Raw genomic sequence first — 7392 nt, 5'->3', positions numbered from 1 at the left:
GAAGGGGAGGGGGGCGTTTTTCGCCTCCCCTGGTGAATATTTGCGATACCTCACGAACGCTTAGGGATAGAAAGACGAAACTTGCTGTACCTTATCCCCCATTAATTTGACATCTTTTGAAGCAAAAAAATTGGAGCTAGCCTCCTTGATAACGCCTCAGGGCCGATTTTTCTAGACTCCTGCACGGCAAACTTCGGCGTCACAGACGTGAACTTCAACCAGCTGCCAAAAATTGAGTTTTAGAGATAAAGACAAATTACGAGCACGGTTGCGTAGCATTTGACCTAGAAAAAAAAAATACTTAAATACGCCCGGTTATATATGACAAGATATAACCGGTTTTTCCGCGACACTACGAGCGTCTTCTCTGGGTCGGCCCCGGAGCCGGGCCGGCCTCTGCGAGCAGCGTTCGGCGGCAGGCGGGCGGCCGCCTGCGCCCCCGGGCGGCAAGGCCGCTAAGGCGGCGGCCTCCTCTGATTGGCGGAACGACTCGTGTCACGTGACGGTGACGGCGCGGGGTTTGAGTGCATTTGCGCGGTCACTCTGTTCTAAACCGCCCGGTCTGACGCAAGTCAGCGGTGTTCTCGCTCTGTAATGTTTTTGCGTTTACTGCGGTCGTGTTCAGTGGAAACTGGAAGACATCAAGGGGAGTATAGGTTCAGTTTTTATATAAATGCTATATTGATTGACGAGGATGTTTTTTTTCCTTTCGGGGTTTTTGTTTATTTTTTACTGGTTTGTTGTTTCTGTCTGATTTTTTTTTTCATTTTCGGCATGAGGTTTGGTTATTTTGTGCTAATGTTATGCTATCACGGTAAGAAAAGGGTCGATGAGCAATGGGTCGGCAAATGCCCGGTATTATAGGTTCTTTGAAGGTTAGATAAAACAACGAAACTTGGACTGCTGGTAGGAATAGGCTTGGTGTGTTTTTTCAGATTTTGGGAGATTGAGTGTAGGTATTTGCTAGGTGAAACATAGCTGTAACTGTTTTTTTTTCGTCCCTGGAACGGAACGCCCGGACTTTGCCATTCTACACTCCGTGTGAGTGAAATCAGCTAATGCTTTCTCGGTGTAGCAGCTCAGAGTGCACGGCCTGGCCGGCGTAGGGTTTGGTGGCCACGTGGTGTTGGCCGGTGGTTGTGCAGAGAGTTGGTAGAATTGCCGTTTTGTGGTGCCTGGTGTTGGTTGAACTGTGGTTCCCATACAGGTGAACGGTTACTGGCGTAAGGTGTGCCAGGTGGGCGTACCCCGTGGAGAATGAGCTGCTGGTGATGTTGGCTCTGTCCGAGCGTGTCCGAGCGGGGTTTTCATTAGTGGGTTAGGGATTGTTGATAACAAGGGTACCAACTGCCGGGTGAGACTTGAGAGGGTAAATGGAGTTCATTGTAAGGATAACCAATGCAATGGTATTGGTCTAAGATGGCATTGTTATCTGGTGTTAGGTTGGGATGAAAGGTTTAGTGGGTGATACAGAGGTACAGAGGTGATGATACAGTGGAACCCAGTTTGGGTGTGATAAGTCTCGGCGGACTAAGATATTATGGATTAGATGGGGAATTATGTAAGGTGGTTTTGGGATGCATTAGCGATAGCCTAGTAAGTTACAGGCTATTACCCAGAGGAAGTTTTCACACCCATGTTTAAAGGCTGCAGTAGGTATGCCATTTTCTAGGATGCAGGTTTAGGATAGCCCGTGATTGTGTGGCTCTCAATCTGCATTGAGGTACGAGTTAACTGTGTTTCGTTTTTTTATGGTAGTGGCGTTTGTAAATCGTTTTTTTTTGCCAGAGTGAGGTGCCTTCCTTGTCGTTGGTCAATAGGGCATTGCCAAGGCATGCATAAGCGACATCTGCAATATGCATATCCTGCCGATATGTCATCACACGCATTGTCAGATAAATGGCGCCAGTATACTCGTATATAGCCCCTTTTTGATACGAGATTTCGGCTAAAAATGGTTATGTGACACAATCTGTTTTTTTCTTCCATGGCTTGATGGTTGGCATCAGACTCTGAACGGCGACGGATCGGCACACTCGGCGGGGCCGGCCCGCTTTGCCAGAGTCTTCTTCGGCCGCTGGAGGATTCCTTCACAGCTCCCACGTCAGCTGAGGGAGTCCGACCCCTCCCAGCTCATCTTGCTCCAGTGGTGCTGCCTAGCAGGTCTTACGGGACATCGTCAGGTATAGGCCAAGGTGGCCGGGGTTTTGAAAGGTACGTTATTCCATGTACGGGGCCCGGAACATATCTGTTAATGGAGGTTCTAGGGGACCCGATATGGGTGGATAGTGAACGCTTGGGCATGGCGATATCGGCATTTTTGAGGGGATATCTGGTTCCACCAATAGGGACATGAGGGCAATGCTGGTGGAAAGTAAGACGCTAAGATAGTAATAACATTGTGATAAAATCGTTAGGCGAAGCCCGAAGAGAAAAAATGAAATCTAGTCAACTCTAACGTTAGACGTGTTTTCAACATTGGTTTGCTGCTGCTGCTGCTGCTGCTGAGGGTTTTTAAATCGTCTGTAACTATCTTCAAAGCGGTCTATTTCTTAGTAAATTATTTCTACTTGTCGCTATAGAATATGATATGACCTTTCTCTGCAAAACAGCGAATGAACATTGAACATACAGGTCAGTTACTATCATTAATAGCTAAAATGAAGTAAGTCAGTATGCGTTGTTAGGAATGGGAGTTTCCCTCAGTGTCCCAAAATTGTATTTTGGCTTGGGTGTCAAAGGAAAATACCTGACATGATGCATATGAAACGGTGGCGTAGCTAGGGGTCTAAGGGGACACGTACCCCACCTCCCCATCGGGTTCAAAGGGAGCCTCGGCTCCGAGGGGCCCTGCGGCGCCATTTGACCACTGGTGGTTAACAATGGCCATATCGAAGGGCCCCATGGGGCTCATTAGAGCACCTCATGGACCCTAAATTGCCACACTAAGATCTCTTTAAGGGCCCCACGCCGGATCCTGAGGGCCTCTTGTGCCTTTTAAGGGCCCTTCAGTGGTCTCCACAGGCCCCTTACTGGCCTCTGAAAGTTCTTACCGGCCTATGAGGGCCCAGTTCTAGGGGCATTTCCCGCCTGTGATGGTCCCACAATTATTTTTCTGAGAGCCCTATAACGGCAACTGTGGGGGCCCTCGTCGGCGCCTATGGGGGCCCACACCGGTGTCTCTGAAGGTTTCACACCCCCAATTCTGAGTGCCTACACTAGTGCCTATTAATGCCCTATATCGGCGACTCTGAGTGAGGACCCGAATCCCTACCCAACACCGGCGCATCTAAAGGCCACCCACTGGTGACTTCTGAGGGCCCCACACCGGTCCGGTGACTCTCAGGGCCCCACCGGCGTCTGATAGTACCATGCCGGTCTCTAAGGACCCCGCAGAACTTCTTCTGCTGGCCTAAGGGCCTCTTGCCGGTCACTGAGAACCCCCTGCCGGCTTGTAGAGGGTTCGCGTCCGCAGCTCAGGCCCCACACCCGTCTGTAACGGCTCCACACCAGCGTCTATGAGGGCCCACAGCAACGCCTGTAAGGACCCTCACCGGCGCCTCTGAGAGAATCACACTAGCACATCTGAGCGCCCACACCGGCACCTGCATGACATTCCCACACCAGTGCCTCTAAAGGCCCCTTACCGGCGGCTCTGAGGGCCCTACGCCGGTGATTCTGAGGATGCTAACGATATCCGAAGGCACCATACAAGCGCTTAGTGTCGCTGAGCTTTTAATCCCATACCGGCCTTCCAAGGGCACCACGTCAGTGCACTCATTGCCCCATACCCCTCCCTTACACCCGGAGCGGGTAAACTGTTATACCTATAGCAACGATTTTACCACAGTTGTACGTTAGGTATTTCTCAAGGTTGACTCAAAATGGTCCAATGTAAAGGCTGGCCTGCCAAACTTATGGCCAAGGCCAGGCCCAAACAAAAGCGGGATGACAACAGCAGATGTCAAATCGACATTGTAACAGCAGAAACCATTCAGATGGCAAGGAAAAGGCGTGTGTTTAGGTTTAGATATATAAAGGAAACGAAGTCCGGAAAAGGGAGGGAAGATCCTTTCTCGCTGCCTCAATGTTGAGGGGGCGCCGCCCCCTCGGCTCTCAGGTTGGGGGGGGGGGGGCAAGCGCCCCCGCTGCCCCCCCTGTTTCCCGGGTCTATGAAAATTACTCACCAAATAAGGGAAAAGGGTGGAAAATTGATGGTCAGATAAGGCCTAAAGAGTGGAAAAAGAATGTACAGCAAAATTTAATACGAGGCTGGTATGTGGGAAGTAAAATGGCTATCGGTCCATGCAAATGCTTTTTCTTGGCAAAATTGGGAGTGGAAAATGGGCTTAAATAATGGAGGCGAGTGAAAAGTGATTTTCATTTGGATGTCGTTTCCCACCTAAATCAACAAACTTTGGAGCACTGGTACGGGGTACCCCTCGCCAGCATCAGGGTTCACGTCACTCAGGACCTGCCTATGGTTGGTTGGTGGGTGAGTTACTGTACCTTCTATGGGTGACATTGAGCCAGCTCGGCGTTTGGAGGCAGTAAACACCTCCAAAACGTGTCGAGCTAGGAAGCAACGGCAACCTTTATACCCATATTGGCCTGTTTACAGCGTAGGGGCTGTCTGTATGCCGGTCATTTGGTCCCTGATCAATCCGGAGCTTCGCGGAAAGGCTTAAGCTTGTTGCCCGTGGCGGGTGATGCGGATACTATCAGATTTCAAAAACGGGTATTTTTGGTATTCCGGTCGGGTAATTGCCTTGAACATTCGGAGAATCTTGGGATGCCCAATTCTGCAAGTCCCGGGTGAAGCTCGCTAGTCTGCCCGGGGGTGTCCCCCTCTACAACGACCCCGTGGCAGCTCGCTAGTCTGCCCGGGGGATGTCCCCTTCTACAACGACCCCGGGGCAGCTCACTAGTCTGCTCGGGGGTGTCCCCTTCTACAACGACCCCGGGGCAGCTCGCTAGTCTGCCCGGGGGTGTCCCCTTCTACAACGACCCCGGGGCAGCTAGCTCGCTAGTCTGCCCGGGGATGTCCCCTTCTACAACGACCCCGGGGCAGCTCGCTAGTCTGCCCGGGGGGGGGGGGTGTCCCCTTCTACAACGACCCCGGGGCAGCTCGCTAGTCTGCCCCGGGGTGTCCCCTTCTACAACGACCTCGGGGCAGCTCGCTAGTCTGCCCCGGGGGTATCCCCTTCTACAACGACCCCGAGGCAGCTCGCTAGTCTGCCCGGGGGTGTCCTCGCCTACAACGGCCTCGGGGCAGCTCGCTAGTCTGCCTGGGGTGCCCCCTTCTACAACGGCCTCGGGGCAGCTCGCTAGTCTGCCCCAGAGTGTCCCCTTCCACAACGACCCCGCGGGGCAGCTCGCTAGTCTGCCCGGGGGTATCCTCTCCTGCAACGGCCTCGGGACAGCCCGCTAGTCTGCCCGGGGTGTCTCCTCCTACGGCGGCCTCGGGGCAGCTCGCTAGTCTACCCGGGGTTGTCCCATTCTACAACGGCCTCGGGGCAGCTGTCTAGTCTGCGAGGATGTACTTTTCTACAACGGCTTCGGGGCGGCTTGCTTGTCTGCTTGGAGTTGGCTGCCGCTAGGACGCCCGGTAGCGCGGGTAACCTTACGGCGGCTTAGAGCGCTGATTCCTGGAGCGGGCCGAGAGCCCTCCCCTTTTTTGCTGGGCGGCTGTCAACGACCTTCGTTGATACTGTTCTAACCCCTTCCAAAGTTCTGGGAAAATTAATGGTCGCGCTGATAGGCATGTGGTGCATAGGGTTCAAGGTAAAGGAAAATACGGCTTCTGTTGTCAGATGCCTCAGAACTCATGGATGGTTGTTTTTTCGGCGGGTATATCGAGGGCCTTTAGTTGATGGAGGCTATCATCGAGGTAGTGGCTAATGCTACTGGTTGTTAGTCCTGCTGAAAGGGCTTCGGTATAAATGCCGTAATATTGGTCTTTAGTGGTGACCGCTGTGTCGCTCACATTCATGTTGGCAGGTTTTAGGGATCGTGGCGTTTCTGGTAAGCTTCGGGCCAGGTTGAGGAAGTAATTACCTACCTTCAACCAAGTACGTATTTGAGTGGGTTCCGCCGCTGGTCTCGACACTGGCGGCGACTATAGGTCTTTTGTGTTAATTTGTATCCCCCATTCGGTCTGCTGGTCTCGGGAAGGGGGTGTTTCATTTTGGCGCATTGGTGTCTGGGTGGATGTATTGAATGGGTGGGGACACCATTGCGCCGCGCGGGGGGAGGGGTGGCGGCCCGTTGGCAGGGCAGTCTCGGTTGAGACATGTATACTTGCTAGTATGTTTGTGTCGTGTTCATTTGGGCTGAATATACCAATAGCCCCTTTTTGTACAGCAACAGTGTTTTCCTGGAGGGATTTGGTTGTGAGGTTTGCGCTGAGATTGGTAACGCATAGCATAGCTAATTGTCTCTATGTTTGCTGGCAGCTCGAAGGGGAAGCGGAAAATACGCCCGGTTATATATGACAAGATATAACCGGTTTTTCCGCGACACTACGAGCGTCTTCTCTGGGTCGGCCCCGGAGCCGGGCCGGCCTCTGCGAGCAGCGTTCGGCGGCAGGCGGGCGGCCGCCTGCGCCCCCGGGCGGCAAGGCCGCTAAGGCGGCGGCCTCCTCTGATTGGCGGAACGACTCGTGTCACGTGACGGTGACGGCGCGGGGTTTGAGTGCATTTGCGCGGTCACTCTGTTCTAAACCGCCCGGTCTGACGCAAGTCAGCGGTGTTCTCGCTCTGTAATGTTTTTGCGTTTCCCACCCACCCACCACTATTTTTGGGGCTTTTTTTTTTACACGCACCACACTCTTAAATAAAGATGGGTTTTTCCACAAAATGTGGTTTTTCCCCAACTAGGTCCCCCGGTTTTTTTCTAGTTAGGACTTTTTCCGGGGGAGGACACACACGACAGGGTTTCTAGTTTGGGTGGGGACACCATTGCGCCGCGCGGGGGGAGGGGTGGCGGCCCGTTGGCAGGGCAGTCTCGGTTGAGACATGTATACTTGCTAGTATGTTTGTGTCGTGTTCATTTGGGCTGAATATACCAATAGCCCCTTTTTGTACAGCAACAGTGTTTTCCTGGAGGGATTTGGTTGTGAGGTTTGCGCTGAGATTGGTAACGCATAGCATAGCTAATTGTCTCTATGTTTGCTGGCAGCTCGAAGGGGAAGCGGAAAATAACTTTGGTGACCTGAGGTCAGAGGTCAGGGCAACGACCCCGAGCTGGGGCTTTAGTTTCTTTTTTCGCAAATAACTTCAACAAAAATGGTCCTGGAGCTACGGCAGTGGTACATTTGCATTAGTCTTGTCGAGACGCGTCGAATGACATATATATTGTTTGGAAAAGGTCAAGTTTGATGTTGACCTCATG

General features: G+C 52.5%; 1 long non-coding RNA gene across 1 annotated transcript; it reads left to right on the top strand.

Annotated features, from left to right (window-relative positions):
- Positions 1-539: 539 nt before the first annotated feature.
- LOC122381944 lies at positions 540-7092 on the top strand. The gene is made up of 2 exons (XR_006256611.1): positions 540-2214; positions 6456-7092. It is a non-coding gene; the product is annotated as an uncharacterized LOC122381944 (long non-coding RNA).
- The last annotated feature ends 300 nt before the right edge of the window (positions 7093-7392 follow it).

The sequence above is a fragment of the Amphibalanus amphitrite genome, unplaced genomic scaffold, assembly GCF_019059575.1.
Source record: "Amphibalanus amphitrite isolate SeventyFive unplaced genomic scaffold, NRLGWU_Aamphi_draft 000130F_arrow, whole genome shotgun sequence".
NCBI lineage: Eukaryota > Metazoa > Arthropoda > Thecostraca > Balanomorpha > Balanidae > Amphibalanus > Amphibalanus amphitrite.
This window is presented reverse-complemented; position numbering and strand designations above follow the sequence as displayed.